Below are 20394 nucleotides of genomic sequence, written 5' to 3'. Positions count from 1 at the left end.
GAAGTTGGAAAATCGTGAGCTCAAGCCGAATCGCGCGCGCGCACCCGCGTGGGCGGGCGATGCTGCAAAATCGCGCGCGCACCCGCGTGGGCGGGCGATGCTGGAAAATCACGCGCGCACCCGCGTGGGCGGGCGATGCTGGAAAATCGCGCGTGCACCCGCGTGGGCGGGCGATGCTGGAAAATCGCGAGCGCACCCTCGTGGGCGGGCGATGCTGGAAAATCGCGCACGCACCCGCGTGAGTGGAGGCGGGCGCGAGGGAGCGATGGCACGCAGATGGATCAATAGCGCGGTCACGTGTTGGTGATCTGTGAGCGCGAGCCGGAATGAGGCCGCAAGAGTGTGTGGGTGACGGTGTCGGCGTGTGGCGATCAGGAACCGGATCAGGAACTGGCCGAACGCGCGGGCGCGCAGCGACCTGGTGTGACCTGGAAGGGCACGAGATGACAGGGGCGCCTGTGCGCGTGTCTGGAAGAACTCGCCGCGAGGGCGATAGAATTGCAGCAGGGTCACCTGTGAGGTCGCTAACTGCGCTGGTGATTGGCAGCGCACATAGCGCGCATCAGGAACAGGTCGCACCAGAGTTCGCGTGTTGCGAACAGCGTGATGAAGTTCTGGAGCGCCCGCGGTTGCCTTGAACACAGGCACAGGGCGCTTAGCTGGAACTGGGCGCGCGATAGTGTCGGCAGCAGAGTCGCGCGGTTTAAGAGGGGGCCGTGAGCACCCGTGCGCTGACTTAGCCATCCCTGGAGCAACGTGCTGAGTCGGCGCGACACGTGATCGCGTTGGAGAGCGCGTGGGCTCTGGAACAGGAATTGCGCGCGAACACGCATCGCGAACCTCCTTTGCAGCGCGATCCTCTTTTGGCAAGCGCGATGATTCCAAGGCGACACCTGGGTGCGTTGGAGAGCGCGTGAGCGCTGAAGCTGGAATCGCGCGCAACTGCGCGTCACGTTTCTTCCCCGTGGGGCGCGACGAGTCCGCAGGAACTTGTGGGCGCCTGTGCGCCGACTCTCGAACCTTTTGGACCGCACGCGATGTAACTGGGGGTGAACGCGCGTCGCGTTTCTCCCCCGTGGGCCGCGTAGGAGAGCGTGTGAACGTTGAAGTTGGAACCGTGCGCGAACGCGCGTCGCGTTTCTCCCCCGTGGGGCGCGACGAGTCCGCAGGAACCTGTGGGCGCCTGTGCGCCGACTCTGGAACCTTTGGGACCGCGCGCGATGTAACAGGAACTGGAGGTGAACGCGCGTCGCGCTTCCCCCCATGGGGCACGACGAGTCCGCAGGAACCTGTGGGCGCCTGTGCGCCGACTCGAACCTTTTGGACCGCGCGCGATGTAACAGGAATGGGGGGCGCGGCAGCGCTGGTAAAGGTGGACGCGTGGGCGCCTTAACAGGAACTGAGGCGTGACCGCCTAACGGTGAGTGCCGAAGCCCTTTATCAGCGACATCAGGAACAACAGCGGGCGCAGGCAGAGCCTTACGCTTAGGGACGAGAGGCGCAGTTTTGCGCTCAAGTCCCTGAGACCCCGAAGGGCCTGGAGACTGCACAGTGGCAGACTAAAGGGGTGCGTAAAGCGCATCAGCAGCCTTAGATGTACAGTAGATGGTTGAGGAGACCCTTGTCCCGAAGGACGACCATCCTCCAAAGGGGATCGCGAACGATCCCCGATTCCCGGAGAGGTCTAGGGTGGTAGCTGGCAGGACAGGAGAGCGGCGAGTCGTCTCCTCCGCAGAGGATTGTGGGGACGACGAGCCGAAGAGGCGCCTCTTAACCCCTTTAAAGGGAGAAGGAAGACCTCTATGGCAAAGGGGAGGGCGAGCCTTCCGCCTTATACGCCCACGAGGGGCCGTTGGATCAGCAAGCTGACCATCATGGGGCCTCCGAAGAGGCGTCTCTACCAGAGAACTCCCCCGAGAGGGAGTCTCAGTGGAAGGAGAGACCGTAGGACTCAGCTCCTCCCTCGAAGTATGTTCGGAGGGGGAGACAGAGCCTTCAGCTACCTCAGCCACAGGAACAGGTGTTTGGACAGACCCATGGGATGTTTGCGAAACAACTACGTCAACTACAGACAGAGGATCTATCTCCGCTGTAGTTGACGATTGTTCGGCGGCCGCACCCCGTTTGATCATGTCAAACAGGACTTCCTTGGAGGGCGAACCCTGTAGCCCCAAGGAAGCTCAAAGCTGAAAAAGATCATTGTTAGACATAAAGACCTCCTCCGAGGGGGGAGGGGCAGCCGGCTTGCTATGGTAGGCAGCGGCCTCTCCCTTACCACGGGATCGGTCAACAACATCAACATTACGGTCTACGCTACCACTCGCCGGCCTCTCGGAAGAGGCCGCCCAAGCGGGAGCTTCGGAGGAGGAATGGGTGGCGGAAGAAGAAGAACTAGGATTTTCTCTCTCCCGAGAAACCTCGGAAGGAGAATGATCCCTTTTAGCCTTCTTCTTACGTCGCCGGGCAAACCTCTCCCACTGGGAGGTAGACCACTCCCTACACTCAATACACATATTAGCACTATCACACCGTTGGCCCCTACACTGAGGGCATAAGGAGTGCGGATCCGTTTCCACGGCCAACATAAAGGTCCCACAAGGGCAGCCGGGAAGTCCAGGGCAAGTGCGCATGAGGAGAATAGAGGGCAACTTCACACACAAACACTGAAAGAAAAAGCAAACAAAAATTATGGCAGTCAAAAGAGAGAAAAGCGCTGACAGGTCTGTCGTCTCTCCGAGCCAAAAGTAAAGTGGACGAATTAACAGTGTGTGTGAGGGTGGAGGGGTAGCAGGCTAACCCCCCCCCCCTAGCGGTGGGGTAGGAAACCCTCGTTAAAACTTTATGGCTCGTCATCGGCTGCGCCGAAGTAATTACCCCATGTAAATAGCGTGGTTTGTATTCAGTTACGGAATGAATACAAATTATCTACGAATTTGTCATATTCTTTTGATATGCCAGTGAAGTTGCAATGGCTCTCACCTCATGAGCCCTTACTTTTAATAGACCGAAGTTCTCCTCACAAAAGAGGTGAGCTTTTCTTACAGTCACTCTCAAGAAGAATGATAATGCATTCTTCAAGAGGGGCTTTTGTGGATCCTTCACCGAACACCATAAAGAACTGGATGCACCTCTTACATTCTTTGTTCATGATAAATATGTCCTAAGGGCTCTAATTGGGCAGAGGAGCCTCTCCTCCTCTTGGCCCACAACATTTGTGAGGTTAGGAACCTCAAACATCCCCGGCCAGGGTTTGGATAGGTTCTCATTCTTAGCGAGGAAGTCGATCCTTAACGCACATACTGCTCCATCCTGGTTGAAGCCCACCTACTTCTCAATAGCGTGAATCTCACTGACCCTTTTTGCTGTGACCAGAGCCCTCAGGAAGAGAGTTTTCTTCGTCGCATCTCTAAGAGTTGCTTGCGAGATGGGTTCAAACTTCCTGCTGCATAAGAACTTCCAAACCACATCCAAATTCTAAGCCGGGGGTCTCAACTGAGTCTGCTTAGTCGTTTCAAACGACTTTAAGAGATCTTTCAAGTCTCTATCCTGCGTTAAGTCTATGCCTCTGTGCCTAAAGACAGCCGAAAGCATACTCTTGTACCCTTTAATGGTGGATACAGCCAGCTTAGAGTCTTGCCTGAGGAACACCAGAAAATCAGCTAACTGGCTCACAGAGGTAGTGGTTGAAGACACTTTGTGCTGCTTACCCCACGATTTAAACATCTCCCACTTCGATTGGTAGACTCTGTGAAGAGACCCTTCTCACTCTGGCAATTGCTCTTGCAACTTGTATGGAAAAGCCTCTCGCTCTGACCAGCTTCTCGATAGTCTGAAGGCAGTCAGTTGTAGAGCGAGGGGGTTTTGATGATACCTCTCGAAGTGGGGCTGTTTGAGGAGCTTTGGACTTGGAGGAAGGCTTCTCGAAAAGTCCACTAACATCTCCACCACCTCTGAGAACCATTCTTTTGCTGGCCAGAAAGGAGCTATCAAAATCATTCTTCCTGCCTCGAGGAGAGCAAATTTCTTGATGACCAGGTTGATAATTTTGAACGGGGGGAATGCATGTGTCTATCCCTGTCCAGTCCATCAAGAAGGCGTCTACTGCTATTGCTTCCTCGTCCGGAACTAGGGAGCAGTAGTTGGGGATCCTCTTGTTCTGGTTGGAGGCGAAGAGGTCTATTGAAGGCCTCCCCCATAACTTCCACAGCCTCTGGCAAACCTGATGGTTGAGGGTCCATTCTGTGGGTAGAACCTGGCCTTTCCTGCTGAGCATGTCTGCTCTTACATTCTTCTATCCCTGCACGAATTTCGTTAAAAGCTCTACGCTGTTCTCCTTCGCCCACAGGAGCTCTCTTACTGTTCCGTACAGGGACAGAGAGTGAGTTCCCCCTTGCTTCCTGATATAAGCCAAGGCTGTGGTGTTGTCTGAACTGATCTCTACTATCCTCCCCGAAACGGAGTCTTTGAAGGCTTTCAGTCCTAACAGAATGGCCATCAACTCTTTCCTCTTGATGTGCCATTCACTCTGTTCCACTCCCCAAGAGCCTGAGACCTCCTTGCTTCCCAGTGTTGCTCCCCATCCTGACTCCGAAGCATCTGAGAACAACACTAGGTCTGGGTTCCTGAACAGGGAGATTCCCTCCCCTAAAATCGACGGATCCAGCCACCAACTCAGATGACTTTAGATTTCTGCTGGAATGGGGAAGGAAAAGGAGTCCTCCTGGTTCTTCCTGTCCCACACTCTTGGAAGGAAGGGTTGTAGAGGTCTGAGATGCAGTCTTCCCAGGGCAACAAACTGCTTGAGCGAGGAGAGGGTGCCCAGCAAACTCATCTAATCCCTCGCCAAGCACTTCTGTCTCCCCAGGAATTCCTGCACCTTCCCGGGGCATCTAGTCTGCCTTTCTTGGGAGGGAGAAGCCCAAAAACGAACTGAGTCTGACTCGGTTCGGTCTGGGGCTTCTGCTTGTTGATGATGAGACCCAGTTCCTGGGCTATATCATAAAAGTCTTGCGTAGGTCCTACAGACACTTTCGACCGGGATCTTATTAGCCAGTCGTCCAGGTACTGTATAGGGATACTCTTATCCCCTCTTGATGAAGCCATCCCACCACGTTTGCCATTACTCTGGTGAAAACTTGAGGAGCCGTGTTATGGCCGAAACAAAGGACCTTGAATTGGAAGCACTTGCCCTGGACCATGAATCTTAGGAACTTCCTTGAAGTCGGATGGATGGGTATATGAAAGTAAGTGTCCTGTAAGTCCAGAGACACCATCCAGTCCCCTGGACGTACCGCTGCCAGCACCGACTGAGTTGTCTCCATGGTAAACTTTGTCTTTTCCACAAAGACGTTCAGAGCGCTGACATCCAGAACGGGTCTCCAGAAACAGGCGATTGTAGAACCCAGGGGAAGATAGTTCCACGACCGGTTCTATCGTTCCCTTCTCCAGCAGCTGGTTCACCAGTTCCAGTAGCGCCCCTTGTTTCACGGCATTCGAGTACTGCGCCACTAAGGCTAGAGGTGTTCTTGAAAGCGGAGACTTCTTAAAGAGGGGGATCTTGTACCCCTCTCTGATGACCGAGAGGGACCAGACGTCCGCCCCTCTTTCCTTCCAGGCATGCCAAAAATGTAACAGCCTTGCTTCTACCACTGTCTGGAGGACTTGTGCTTCATTTCCTGGTGCGGGCCCTGAACGAACCTCTGTTCGCTCTACTACCCGTCTCCTGCCTTCTTCCTCTGAACTCCGTTCTAGTAGGAGCTCTACCCCGAAAGGGCTGCTGAAGTTTCCTCTCCCCTTTCTTCAATGATGACGGAGTCACTGGTAAAGACTTCCTTGCAGAGCGCGACAGGTGGTCTTGCATGGGCTTTTGTGCTAGCGAAAGGGTAATGTCCCTGACTAGGGACTCAGGAAAAAGGTGCTCCGAGAGAGGGGCGTATAGGAGCTCCGCCTTCTGAGCGACCTTAACTGCTCTGGACGTGAAGGAACATAAAAGAGCCCTCTTCTTTAGAACTCCCACAGAGAACAGGGCCAACTCGTTTGCCCCATCTCTAAGAGCCTTGTCCATACAGGCCATAATACTGGTTAGGTCTTCTGTGGCTTGTAAGAGTTCTGTTTTCCTGGCCAGCGTACCCAGAGCCCAGTCTAAAAAGCTGAACACTTCGAAGGCTCGGAAGATTCCCTTGACGAGGTGGTCAAGCTCTGACATAGACCACATTACCTTAGCCAAGTTAAGGTCATGTCTTCTGGAAGAATCTACAATGCCGGAGAAGTCCCCCTGGGAGGAGGCAGGCACTCCCAGGCCAAGAGCTTCTCCAGTCTCATACCACAATCCCGCCTTAGATGCAAGTCGAGCTGGTGGAAACGAGAAGGTGGTCTTCACTGCTTGCCTATGCTCCTTCAGCCAGTCATCGATCCTAGCGAGAGCCTTCTTAACCGAGATGGACAGCTTCATCTTGATGAAAGCCGACTGCTTCTTCGCCTTTATCCTGTTGAACTGCGACTGAGGAGAACAAGGGGCAGCAGGTTTAAACTCCTCTCCATACAGCTCAAGGAGGGAGTGAGAGAGAACCTTATAATCAGCAGTCGCATTAGCAGGTTTATCCTCATCATCTGAAATATCCTCCAAGTCTTGTGCTCCTTCCAACTCAGTCTCCCTTTGGGCTGAAAGAACTAAGTCGGAGGTTCCTTTAACATCCCGATCACTACCAATCCGGCTTGTACAAGGAGCACTTTCTTCCAGCTGTTCACCTGCGTTCGAGTAGCAAAAGCAGATCGTCGGATGCGTCCTGTCGGCGAGGACTGGATGCGTCCTGGCGTTGAGCGCTAGAAGCGTCCTTGTGTCGAGAAGAGGAAGCGTCCTGACGCCGAAAGCTGGAAGCGTCCTTGCGTCGAGAGCTGAATGCATCCTGACGCCACGAGATGGAAACGTCCTGGAGAGGCAGGCTGGATGCGTCCTGACGTCGCAAGCGAAGATGGAAGCGTCCTGACGATGAGAATCGCAAGTGTCCTGGCGTCGTCTGGAGGAAGGAGAAAGGCGGCATAGAGCGCTTGACGAATCGTGGCGCGTTTCCCTGGGAGAGGAGTGACACTGTCTGTCGTCCTGCAAGGGAGAGGAACTCCGTTCCCTCTTACTGGCCGATTTCTTCAACGGTAATTTGTCGTCCTTACGCCTGCCCGACTGGGTGGGAGGACGGCTAAAAGCCTGAACAAGTGACACCAGTTGTTCTTGCATAACGGTCATGAAAGATTTCGCGACCGCTTCTGGGTCTCGCGATTCCGAAGGCGAAGGCTGCCGAGTCACGCTGGTAGCAGGAGAAGGTTCTCTTGACGGTCCCCCATCACCTGAAAGAAGAGGAGATCCCTCCTTCCTTCCATCTCTAGGTTTAGACCTTTTCGCTGGAGCGGCGTCCCAGTCATCGTCGGAAGGAAAAGGGGAGAGCGAGAACGGGTCTGGTCAGCTTGCTGTATCCATCTTCTCTTGGTCGGCCTCGAAGCCTCATACTGCCATCTGCGTCTAGGAGAGAGGCTCAGGGAAGACACTATCACTTCCGACTCATCTTTTCCGTGGCGGTCATGAGCAGCCTGGGAAATATTAACAGGACTGCTTGAGGCGACGGAGACCGTACGTACAGTGATGCCTCAGGATACGAAATTAATCCGTTCAGGATGCGGTTTCGTATCCTGAGTCGCGTTTTACATGTAAATAGCCTAATCCGTTCCAAGCCTTATAAAAAGTCACCTTTTCTTTCATAAACACGCTAAACTGTAGTAATAAACATGCAATGCAGCCATTTCTATCATTCAATAATTAACACAACCGTTAAAAACAGCCTAATCCATTCCAGAAACCACTATGAGATTATTCAATAATGTAGTTATAGCCAAGTTATCCCCCCCAAGCCCAAAGAAAACAGTCCGTTTACTTTACTACAGTATAAAAGTTACGGTACTGTATGTACGTAAAGCATTTAGATCAGTGAAGGTGTATTGTTACCTGTACGTACACCTAAATTAATGATTGATACCTGTACACTCTGAAAAAAAGGTTACAGTTAATTAGTGTAACAAAACAGTTGAAACTTACCTTTTGATTGAGACGATGTCCAATAGCAAAGTCGCGGCAGAGGAGGATGGCATAAGGCAGAAAACGTAACAAGTGACAGACTACGTACAGTAATTTACACACTTAACACATTAACACTTAAACTTTACGAAATAAAAAAATGGCAGAAATAATTAACACTTAACATTAAGTATGGAAAACTATAAAAATTAAAGAAAAAATTACTTTAACACTTAACGGTAAAATAAAACTTAAAATTGAATTTTTTTTTTTTTGCTTTTTTATAACTTTACGTTTTTCTTATTTCCTAAATCTCTTCTACTTCTTCATCACTTTCTTTTTTCTGTTTCTTTACTTTACTTTCACCTTCTAATTCTTCATCCCTTCCTCTTTTCTGTTTCTTTTCTTCACTTTCACCTTCGTCTTGGCCTACTAATACCGCTGGCCTCTTTAATGAGAAACTATCCATTGAAGCTGGTTTCTGCCTACTTTTCAACACATTTCTAAAATGCGTTAGGCAAACGTCATTGCAGTGTTGAAGCGCACGGTTGGTATAAACTTTTTCTGGATGTTCCTTTTCGACGTAGTCTGCCATTTTATGGAAACATGCAAGAATTTCCTTGATGTCTGCCGTTTTCAAAGGTGCAACATCCTCCTCATCACCGCTAGAGAGCTGCTCTTGAAAATCACTAACTTGCATCGTCTCCAACTCCTTCAAGTCGTCCGTCGTCAACTCCTCGTGGTGCTCCTCGATAAGTTCATCGATATCTTCCGCGCTAACTTCCAGCCCCATGGACGTACCAAGATGTACGATGTCAGCCACCTCAGATTGCTGAATTGGTTCAGGATCGTCAACGATCTCAGCTTCTCCTCCAGGCTTCCCGAACCCCTCGAAGTCTCCAAGATGAGTTTAGGGTACGCCTCGAAACTTCCTGCCAAGCGAGATCGATGAGTTTGAGGCATATCACGATGTTGAAGTGATCTTTCCAAAATTCACGCAGAGTGAGGTTTGTACTCTCTGTGACTTGGAAACATCTCTTGAAGAGATGCTTCGTGTACAATTTTTTAAAATTAGAAATAACTTGCTGGTCCATGGGCTGGAGGAGAGGGGTGGTGTTAGGCGGTAGATACAGGACCTTTATGAAGGAATATTCGGCCAGAAGATATTCCTCGAGGCCAGGAGGGTGAGCTGGAGCATTGTCCAACACCAAAAGACATTTCATAGGGAGGCGCTTTTCTTCCAAATATTTTCGGACAGTCGGACCGAAGCAGACATTCACCCAATCGATGAACAGTTGCCTCGTTACCCAGGCTTTTGCATTCGCCTTCCACATCACGGGAAGGTTCTCCTTAATGACTTTGTGGGCTTTGAAGGCTCGGGGATTTTCTGAATGGTACACCAGCAGGGGCTTTATCTTGCAGTCCCCACTGGCATTTGCACAAAAAGCAAGGGTAAGCCTGTCCCTCATAGGCTTATGTCCGGGTAGCCTCTTCTCCTCCGCCGTGATGAACGTCCGACGAGGCATTTTCTTCCAGAAAAGCCCAGTTTCGTCGCAATTGAAAACTTGCTGCGAACTGTAGCCTTCCTTCAGAGTCAACTCGTCGAACGTTTTAACAAAGGCTTCGGCGGCCTTCGTGTCCGAGCTGGCTGCCTCCCCATGCCGTACCACTGAATGGATGCCAGTCCTTTTCTTGAACTTCTCGAACCACCCACGAGAAGCCTTGAACTTTGGGGGTTCCTGCTGGGATGTTCCTTCTCCTACTCCTTCTTCGGCCTGAGCACGCACGAGATCACCGAAAATGGCGGAGGCCTTCTGGCAAATTGTAGTCTCAGTGATGGTGTCTCTGAGATCTCTTTGTCCTTGATCCACACAAGAAGCAGCCTCTCCATCTCGTCATGCACGTGCGTTCTCTTGTTGGAGAAAATAGTGACGCCCTTAGAAGGTGTTGCTGCTTTGATGGCCGCCTTCTGCTTCAGGATGGTGACTATCGTAGACGGATTCCGGCCATACTCCTTGGCGATCGCACTTAAACGCATGCCAGACGCGTACTTTTTAACGATTTCAAGTTTCGTCTCCATCGAGAGCATCGTCTTCTTCTTTCCTTCGGCAACATTCTTGGGACCCATGGCTACAGTAATACGTAATATAATACACTACGTAACATTATATACAGTCTATGTATAGTAAACACTAATACAGTACAGTGCACAGTAACGAATGTTTATTAACGATAACACGTGGCGTACGAATGTACTGTATATTAACACTAAGTCAAACAAGCGAAAGCACACAATGTCTGTTAACGATACCGCGGTCGGAACGAAAAGAGAGAGAGAGAGATGAACGCCCGTGCGTAGGCAAGCTGGGATAGTTGCCGACCAATAGGAAAGCAGGATCTTATGGCGTCAGCTAGCGTCTGAGTAGGGAGATAACCAATGGGTGAGCGGGAGGCTGTAAGTGAGTCTACCCAAGTTCAAAGTCAGGCGGCGCGCGCTTTTTAAAATTACTCTCGGCGAAGAGTTGGGATCTCGTAAGGTTTTCGTATCCTGAAATTTTATCCGTATCCTGGGGCATAAAAATCTTCGAATCACTTTTCGCATCCTGAATTTTTCGTAAGCAGAAACTTTCGTATCCAGAGGTATCACTGTACCTCTAACTCCCTTGCGGCCGTCAACGTACCTTCTTCCTTGGTCCTGGGAGCTTGGTAGAGGTCTAGACCTAGGGGCGTGACAGGTTCGATCAGTCACCACCTCCACTGCACTTTCACAAGCACTAATTCCACTTGCGCTCTTACCTTTCAAGGCTGCAAGCTGGTCCTTAAGAGCCTTCATCTCAGCCGCCATCCTAGCGTACTGAGGGTCATCTACTCAGGAGAAGGTTCAACTTCTACAGAAGAATTAGTAATTAAGGGGTCAAAAGAAATGTCTAAGCTAACCTCACTAGCAGATTTAGATTTAGATTTAGAAGCCCTCATGACTTCATCTAATTCTAACTTACGCACATAGCGTTTCATATCCAACCATTCCTTTTCGCTTAAAACCTCACATTCTTTGCACCTTTTATCCAGGGCACACTCAAAACCCCTGCACCCCAAACAAACTGTGAGGATCCACTGAAACTTTCGGTAACCTCACCTAGCATTCTTCATTCACACAAACTCGAAAATGAAGTTTATCAGACATTGTAATAAAAAAACAAAAAACAGCCAAATGAATAAATCACAAAAGCGATTGCCAATCCACAGGTCAGTATACGTCACCAAAAAATAAGTCCAATACAGCAACACACGGAAAGCAAGCGAAAAACTCCAATGGCGGACCAACGATGTTGTCAGTCCAACCAGCAGAGATGATCTGAGGAACAGAAAATAGGAATGATTCCAAGTACAGTACCACCCTTTAAGGGTTGTTAATCACCTAACCGGACAACCACTGCTTCGGGGTTGCAGCGAGTTTTGAAAAATTCTGCTGGACGACAGAGACTATAGCTATATATGTATAACTGCCAGGTAAGTTCTATTCGTAAAAATTAAAAATGTTCTCATATATATACATGTACAAGAAAAAGTAACTTAAAAGAAAAAATTAATGGCAGTCCAGGATACGCGAGGAGGAAGAGCAGAAACAACCGGTCTCCATCCGAGACAAAAGTAAAGTGACTAAATCACAGGTGTGTGAACGGGAGTGGTAGCAAGCTACCTCCCCCCATCCCCGCTAACTAGCGGTGCGGGTAGTTAACCCTCGCTAAATTTCAATGGCTCGTCATTTCAGCTCCGTCGAAAGTATAACCCCTAATAAATAGCGTGATTTGTACTCCAGTTATGGAACAAACCCCATTGTAATGAAACTTTGTCCCCATTATCAAGAATAGCCCTCCGAACTTCAGGATCACATTTCAGCACATAGTGGGTGGTCCCCCACCCACCAAGGCATTTTTCTTCAGCACTATACTTACCTTCTCTTCTATATTCTGGATTTGGTTCAGGCAAAGATTTCTTTGAATTAATAATAAAAAAGTTACTCAGAATTACCTTAATATTCATAGTCGGTAAAGTCTAAATCCTCGGGTTCTTACGCCTTCAGCCTCTTCCGGGGTGGAGGATTAGGGGGAGGACTTGAATTTGCGCAACTAAAGGAAGGTCAGGCGATACTTGCAGAAGAACGGCTGGTGGAGGGCTAAACGTTACTTAAGGGAGGTCGACTTGTGGAGGGCTGAACGTTAGTAGCGTTAGTGGGAGGACGGATTGTGAAGGGAGGAGATTTAGGAATTGGCAAGAAGAGAGGACTGGCTTTGAGCGGGTAATAGCGCTTGATAGCCTGTAAAAATGCCCTGAACAGACATACAGACTTCTCTATATCGCTTCCTGATACAGTACTCCGCGAAATAACTGTAGTACAGTACAACGCTTACTAGGTACCAAATCTTGGTAGCAAGCTCCTTTTGAGAACCCACCATTGCGATTCTAAAGTGTTCATATGTAACGGTCAGGTCATTAGGATCAACGAAGTTAACATTGTGGTTAACTGTAAAATGATGGTGGTCCCCGGGAAGAACGTGCTCTTGGAGTGCCGAGATCAACGTTTGCGCGCTACATTCCTTAACCACTTTGAAAAAGATCTCACGTGTTTCCCAGTCAATGCCTCCAAAGACCCAGGCTCCTTTAACTCGATGCCCGATCTTATACTTCCTCTTGCTGACCTTACTCTCATCCACTTCCACAATGTGCCCTGGTCCGCCAATTTTCTTGTTGTCCAAAATCAAAACCTGTTCACACTTCTCGACAAAAGCTATACCAGTCAACAAGAGTGTGAGAAGCAAGCTTTTCCCTCTTCACAGCAACACTGTCTTGAGCACAATGTTCAACCCAACAACATGCAAGGAGAATGACCTCAAGTTCTTCAAGGTGTGAGGGCTCGAAGAATGAGCCCTGCCGGATTGTGAATTTTTTGCGACACTTGCGGTTCCTACACCTCCAGTTAAACATGTATTGGCCAGCGTGCACATTACGGCCATCACGCATAAGGGTAACATCACCAACTTTACACTTTTCACAGGGTCCCATAAAATCTCCTCAGAGCCCTTCACAAAATAAAAAATGAAAAAATTCTGGGGTAACTAGAGTAAAGTCCCGTAGGTCTAAAAACCTTCTTGTCCTCAATGGATCAAGCTGATCTATATGAGTAATGAACTCAACGTCAACAATATCGCTCAAAGAAAAACTATAGGGGGGGGGGGGGCTGGGGGATAAAAATTTTGAAATCACGCAGCCAACAAAAGTAGGCCAACAAGCACACGGAAACAAAAGGTTAGTTCGGGTGGATTGTTTGACACTGGCTTAATCTACCAAAACATCTTAACTACATGTTGGCTAACCTGACCTTTGATTGTATATGTAACAAATTAGTGTTCGGCATAATTTCAGGACGTGTCCCAACAAACTACAATCTTAACACGGGGTTAAGAATGTAGATTGTTGGGATTAGCGAAAACATTAGTCCGAACATCAATAAATGTTCAAGCTTGCGCCACCAGCTGATAGGCGAACAGAGTGCCACCCAACGGGTGTTGTTATAGTCAGGCAGGAAGCAATGCTTGGGGGAAATTTTACCATCGAGTAACTTGGCCATGGTTTTTGTGGAGGACGCATTATAACAACCTTTCCCCTACCTAACAATTCATGATAATTATTGCAGCAGTATCAAATGCCACTATAAAGGATGTGTCCCAACCAACTACAAACTCAACTGAGGGGTAAGAATATATATTGATGGGACAGCATTGAATTTTAAAAACAAACGATTATTAGCCTGGGACGACAAGGGCTCTATCTATCGGGACAGTTTGGAAAATAAGTAGGAGCTACCCGTGACTTGCGTTCGGACTAGGCTGAACTTAGAAAATATTGCCGTGTTAATGGTGAATTATATTAATTAAAATGATAAAACAACTTCATATTATGGTATATGGGATCATAGTGAAGAACATTTTCCCCGTAAAATAAATGATTTGACAAGTAATAAGAAAGGTATCGCCTGTCCCAACAAACTACATTCTACCCCCTCTATAAATAAATGGCATCTAAAGGTAGCAGTTCAAACTTAGCTTGTAGATGAGACAGACAGCCAAAAATTATACTTGTAAATGGGGATCTGTCCAGAGCTACTCCTTCTCCAGAAACAGTGAATTTCGGCACAGGGAGAAACTCCGTAGATCTAGATTCAATTGCCAATTTGAAAGAACGTTAACATATCTAATGTGGATGTTCGATGGAAGTTTAACTTACAAAGACACAAATACTCTTGACTAGTTTTGAAACTCGTGAGGTGACTTTTTTCAGGTTACAGGTTCCTCGTTGCTCTCTCCACAACACTGTAATTGCGGGCACACTACTAGATGAAGTGTAGTAGGTGTAAAGTGCTGCAATATGCAGAAAATTCAACATCATCAGTTACCTCCTACACAGACAGCACAGCTTGCATGCATACTTTTACTTCTAACTTCTAGGACCTTTCCAATATACCGGGAAACCTCAGTTGGGGTTTCTAAATTCCCTATTTCTATGCTATTATTTCTAAATTTCCTTAACTCGTCACATCCAGTCCCTCCAGACAGAACGCAGTCTGTCGGATCTGCTTAAGGTCCTCGATTCCAGGAGGAACCCCAATCCTGGAATCTTCCAGCTGGAAACTGGCCAGAGTTTTGCCCGATTCCTGAGGAATTTCGAGGTCTACTGTGCAAGTAAGTATACCGCAGGAAGCTCTGGCTGGTGGACTGTTGATCTCGGGAAATTTCTCAAGGGAGAAATCCATGAGGCGTTCTCGGCCATGGGGGGTCCCTAGATCTCACACCCAGCCATTAAAGGAACGCCTGCTCGAATGGTGCCGAGAAGCCCGAGAGAGGCGTGATGCCGGCAGGAAGGCCCGGTTCAGCAGTGCAATCTGTGGCGAGGGCGAACTGCTGAAAATCTCAGCCGTCTGGTTAGCCTCCCTGTACAGGTCGGCCTATCCTCACTGTAGTTTGGACTGGAGGGAGCTTAGGCGCAAGCTCCTCAGAACTGTTCCAAGCAAAGCTGCAAGTTGGCTGGAACAGTCTCTGGCCATCATTAATGTCTCCGCTGGCCGTCAGGCCACTTGGCAGGATAATCTACACCTGTTGAGTGTTCTCGACGAGGCATCCCGTCAGTGAAGCCAGAAGGCAGATGATTTGGCCATCAGTCGTGTGGGACAGTCATGGCACGGCTCGTATGCCGACAGGGTTGCTATGGCTGCTCCCAGCAGTTCACCTGGACCTGACAGAGCGTAATCACACACTCCTTCTCGACCTGTCCCCAAACCTGCACCTGTAGAAGTACGCCTGCCACCATCGCACATCCCTGATAGGTCTCCTCAATTCCAGAGGAGGTACTGTGCATGGTGCCGAAAACCAGGGCACTTTATGGACGAGTGTCACAGACACCTCAACCTCTGCCTACGTTGTGGCTTGTCCAACCATCATGTGGCACAGTGTGGACGACAGGCACCGCCCATAAGTAGATCACCGGTTCAGAAGGCAGCCAATGCCTGCAGCCCAGGGAGGGAGACTACCTCTGTCCATACTCCTTCAAGGTGGAGAGCAGTACCGGTGAGTGCTACTCTGACCCCGTTGTGGCAGGATGTTGCAAAACAACCCCCACACCCTTGATCACACTGACAAATGTCTCCTCTGCACAAACTTTCCCCTTACGTTATAAACTGGACTCTTGGACAGAAGGAAAATGAAAACAAAACATAACCTTAACACTATATTCTTAGAAGTAAACGCAATCAAAATTATTACTAAAAAATCACCAATCATATACCATAACCAAAAGATAATCACGACTTAGTACTACAATCTTAACCTACTGTAATTGGAAAACACAAAACTTAAAACTAAAATTTCACTTCAACCACAATCTAAACGTAATTATCATATATGATTGTGAGTGGACACTTTCGTCCACACAAGGGCCAACAATCTTTAATAGCCTAATCTCACAAATCTGCAGGGACTGGAACACTATCAAATATTAATACACAATTGCACTAATCATCATCATCGTCATCATCAACATCATCATACGCCAAACCAATTCCTTCAACCGGGCGGGATCGTTACAGCATCTATTTCATCAAGATCCACAGAGTGTGGGGGTTGTTCTTGCAACATCCCGCCACAACATCAGTGCCGAAATATTCGCTGAGAAGTTGCTAGATTATTTTACTAAGTTTGGTATACTGGAAATTTTTCAAAGTAACCGATGAATGAATTTCACATCAAAATTATTTCAGGACGTAATGAAACTGTTGGATGTGAAACAGCAACTATCAACTGCTTATCATCCGGAGACCCCAGGTGCATTAGAGAGGGTTCATCTAACTTTGAAAATTATGTTAACGCATTTCTACAACAAAACGGGGAATGAATCGGCTATCAGACTACCGTTGATGTTGTTTGAGGTACGTAATGCTTATCAAGAAAGCATGGGATGTAGCCTGAATGAAATGGTATTTGGACGAGAAGTATGAGGACCGATTAAAAAGTTAGCAGAAAGATGGAAGGACCGAGAGGAAACGGAAGGAGAATATGTCAAGAATTTGAGGAAAAGGATCGGTGAGATGAGGAAATTTTCCCTAGAAAGCCTTAAAACGAGTCAAGAAAAAACGAAGAAAAGGTTCGATATGAAAATTAAGGACAGACAGTTTTCAAGAGGACAACAGGTATTGGTCTTCCTGCAGATAAGGAGATTCCCACTCACCAACAAGTTTCAAGGACCATTTAAGATTTTGGAGAAGATCAGTGAGCTGACCTACGTTATCGAAACCCCAGGAAGAGAGAAAAGTCAGAGAAAAGTACTTGTTAACCTCCTGATACCCTACTTAATTGAAAACGAGACCAAAGCTTCACCATACCATCCACGGAAGACGGCGACAAATATGAGGTAGGAGCAGTAAGCAAAGTGAATAATTCATTTATCCTTCGAAACTTGGAAGATGAATTAACTCATTTAAACCAGGAGCAACAAGAGGAATAAGGTTGATTCATTAGAAGTTTCCCTAAAATTGTCTCGGATGTCCCAAAACTAACCAACCTGATGAAGAATGAGATACACCTCAAAACAACGGAAAGATCATTTAAACAACATGGCTTTTGACTGTCGCTGTATCACCGAGATGATATGAGACACGAAGTGGATTATTTGTTAAAAAATGGATTAACTGAACAAAGTTCTGGCCCTTTCAGTTTTCCATGCTTTCTTGTGAAAAAAAACAGACAGATCTTTTAGGATGTGTACGGACTACTGAAAGTTAAACTCGATCAGTGTGGCCGATAATTATCCATTGCTGCTCATTGACCAACTACTCAACAATATTGGACAAGTGAGGTTCGTCTCCAAGATCGACTTGTTAAAAGGTCATTAACAAATTCCTTTGGACGACAACGCAAAATTGTTATCAGCTATACACCGTCATGCCATTTGGTCTATTTAATGCCCCCACTATTTTTCAATGTGTGATGGGTAACCTTCTAGGATCTATAGAATGAGTAGGCGTATATCTTGATGATATTGTGGTATATTCATTGACCTGGCAAGGATATCTCCGAATCCTGAAGAAGGTATTTCGAAAGCTGCGTGGAACATACCTATCGATTAACCTAGAAAAGAGCGAATTTAGAAAGGCAACATTTCGGTACTTGAGATTTGAAGTAGGAAGACTTAATTGCCCCGGTAGCCGCTAATGTCGAAGGAATAAGGAAAGCATCACCTCCCACAACGAAAAATCAGTTATAATGTTTCTTAGGATCAAAGGATTCTACCAATGTTTTTGCCCAAACTTTTCGGCTGTGGCCGATCCCTTGACGGATTTAACCAACCCCCAAAAAAAATTTGTATGGACCAGCGAGTGCCAGGAATCCTTCAACAGGATAAAGGCAATATCAACTTCGAAACCGACACTGTGGGCACCTGATTTCCAATTGGATGCGTTGGATAATGTGATTGGAGCTGTCTTACTGCAGGAAGATGAGGAAGGAATTCTTCATCCTGTTTATTTTATGTCGTCGAAGCTAAAGAAACATCAGCGAGCCTACTCGACAATTGAAAAGGAACTACTAGCATTAGTCACAGTGATAAACAAGTTGGAGTCTATGTGAATCTACCACAAAAGGAAGAGGTTACAGTGTATTTGGATCATAATCTTTTAACTTTTGTTAATAAGATGAAAAATAATAATCAAAGGTTAACTAGGTGGTCATTATGTTTGTAACCATATTGTATTAACGTAAAGCATATATCAGGTAAATATAATGTGGTTACAGATTATTTATCTCGGGCTGAATTGATGGATTCAGGCCCGGAATAAATAATCTTTTTTTGGGGGGGAGCTATCTTACGAAGCTGGTCTAGTGTAGAGTAAATACAAATGCTTTATTCATGATTTATTTATAAATTTCATTTGTGTATTGAAGAGAGGTTAGCCAGCTCTTAAGATGAATTCCTCTCATGTAGATTTAAGATTTGTATGTAAATTATGTAAGACTTTCGTTGTTAATTTCATTGCATTCTTAATTCAAGTCAGTATATGTAAATTTCTGTTATTTTAAAGAATTTACTTTTTATTTTCACGTATTTGGTTACGAAGTCTTACGTAAACTATTTGAGAAAATTAAGTGATTCATACGAGATGTAAATAATGGCTTATGTAATGTTCTTTTACATTCTTATAAGGTATTGCGTCATGTTTGAGATAAAATACGCATTTCTTATATTGCCCCATTTGCTTCGATATTTTCCTGAAAAAACCTAGTGATGTTTTTTTTTTTTCATTCCGGGGACAAAGGGTGGGCGGAGCTAGCTTAGAGAGAGAGCCATTTCGCATTGCGTGGGTATGCGTTTAAGAGAGCAATATTTGGTAACTCTGATACCCTTAGGCCAGCCCCCATGCTTCACAGATCTTTTGTAATCTTCTGGAAGTAGCTAAGTTTCATATAAAGGCGACTCCATGGTTGCATAGATTAGGTAGAGAAATCTAGCCTTAAGTCATAGCCATCTCCCCTTCTCTCTCATATGCAACACAGTGTATTGTTTTAAAAGTGTTCAGTTAAATCTCATAATTTTGGTGTGAAGGATTTTTGTTAGCATAGTGAGTATTTATAAAAATTCTCTTAGAGTTTTTGTAACTGGCCCTGTAGTAAGGTGAAAGATATTTGTATCGTCAGCTGGTTATCTATTTTCATTAAGTATCAAAATTGAATAACATATTCAGATTTCATTTCAAGTGAAGCAAGTGATTGTATAATTTTCATAAGTATTATTTTTTTGTCTTAGTCTAAGGTTTATTCAGATTTTATTAGATGTCAAGGTGGGACAAGAGATACACGGTGGTGGAAGCATGTGGTTTATTGCATCCTAAGGTACAGACTGCCCACAGTTGCTCTCTGCAATTGGCACACTTAGTTGGCGCCTGCTCGCCATGGGAAAACATAACTTACTCATGCAGGTACTCCATCATCCCTGCCCCCCCTCGAGATTAATACACGGGTATACATGGAGAGGCAATAATAAAAAGTAATACATGGATATACATGGATTAAATTGGATGCATGTGCAAGAATAAGGAGACAGATACATAGCTGTCGATAGTATAAAATGCAGTGTATGGGTAAAACATGTTCGTAGAATAAGAAGAGGAGCAGATACAATTAAAATCAAAACAGATGCTGTTGTAATGTATGTGATTACACAAAAGAAGGTATATGACAGTTAATGATGTCATGTAGTCATTCATCCACACTGGCCTTCTGGTGCGCTGTGATGGGCATGGCTCCCATACTGCTTGTGGGCTGGGCGTAGGGTGACTGACCGGTGGCTGCTCGGGCGTAGGCGAAGCTGGATGTGTAGCAGGTGTGGCCCACCCGATGATGTGAGTCGCAGATGCTTCCTGTTACAGAGGGAGAGGCGCCCGCTGCAGTTCAGTCTGACTAGGTATTGTCGGTATGGGAGCGTTTCCACCACGGTACTGGTACGGTCCCACAGCTTAGTAGCCTGATTTTGCACTCGCACTTGGGAGCCTGGGTTGATGACTGGAAGCGTTCTGGAGGGTCCGTTCTCGGTGAGGGCAGCACTGCTGTCAGTCATCTGACGTTCTCTTTGCCGGAGGGTTGCCCCCAGTGTTTGTCTACCGTGAGGTGCCAGCAGGCCGTAGGTACGCCATCTCGGAGCTGCCTGCCCGCTGCCATCTGGGAGGGTGACTTATTTATTTCGCGAAGGGGGGTGTTGAAGTACTGCAACATAGCCATAGAGGACTTGTC

General features: G+C 47.1%; 1 protein-coding gene across 2 annotated transcripts in view; it reads right to left on the bottom strand.

Moving 5' to 3' along the window:
- Nucleotides 1-14497, bottom strand: part of Rpp14a (Ribonuclease P/MRP subunit p14 a) — a 165627-nt gene extending 151130 nt beyond the window's left edge. Inside the window, exon 1 of one of the 2 annotated variants that reach the window (XM_068362389.1) lies at nt 14348-14497. The gene's annotated coding sequence lies outside the window, so the exon portion shown is untranslated. Of the gene's footprint in view, nt 1-14199; nt 14311-14347 lie in introns of those variants that run through there. The other variant, XM_068362390.1, reaches the window with a different exon arrangement.
- Between the last annotated feature and the right edge of the window lie 5897 nt (nt 14498-20394).

The sequence above is a fragment of the Palaemon carinicauda genome, chromosome 39, assembly GCF_036898095.1.
Source record: "Palaemon carinicauda isolate YSFRI2023 chromosome 39, ASM3689809v2, whole genome shotgun sequence".
Classification (NCBI taxonomy): domain Eukaryota; kingdom Metazoa; phylum Arthropoda; class Malacostraca; order Decapoda; family Palaemonidae; genus Palaemon; species Palaemon carinicauda.
This window is presented reverse-complemented; position numbering and strand designations above follow the sequence as displayed.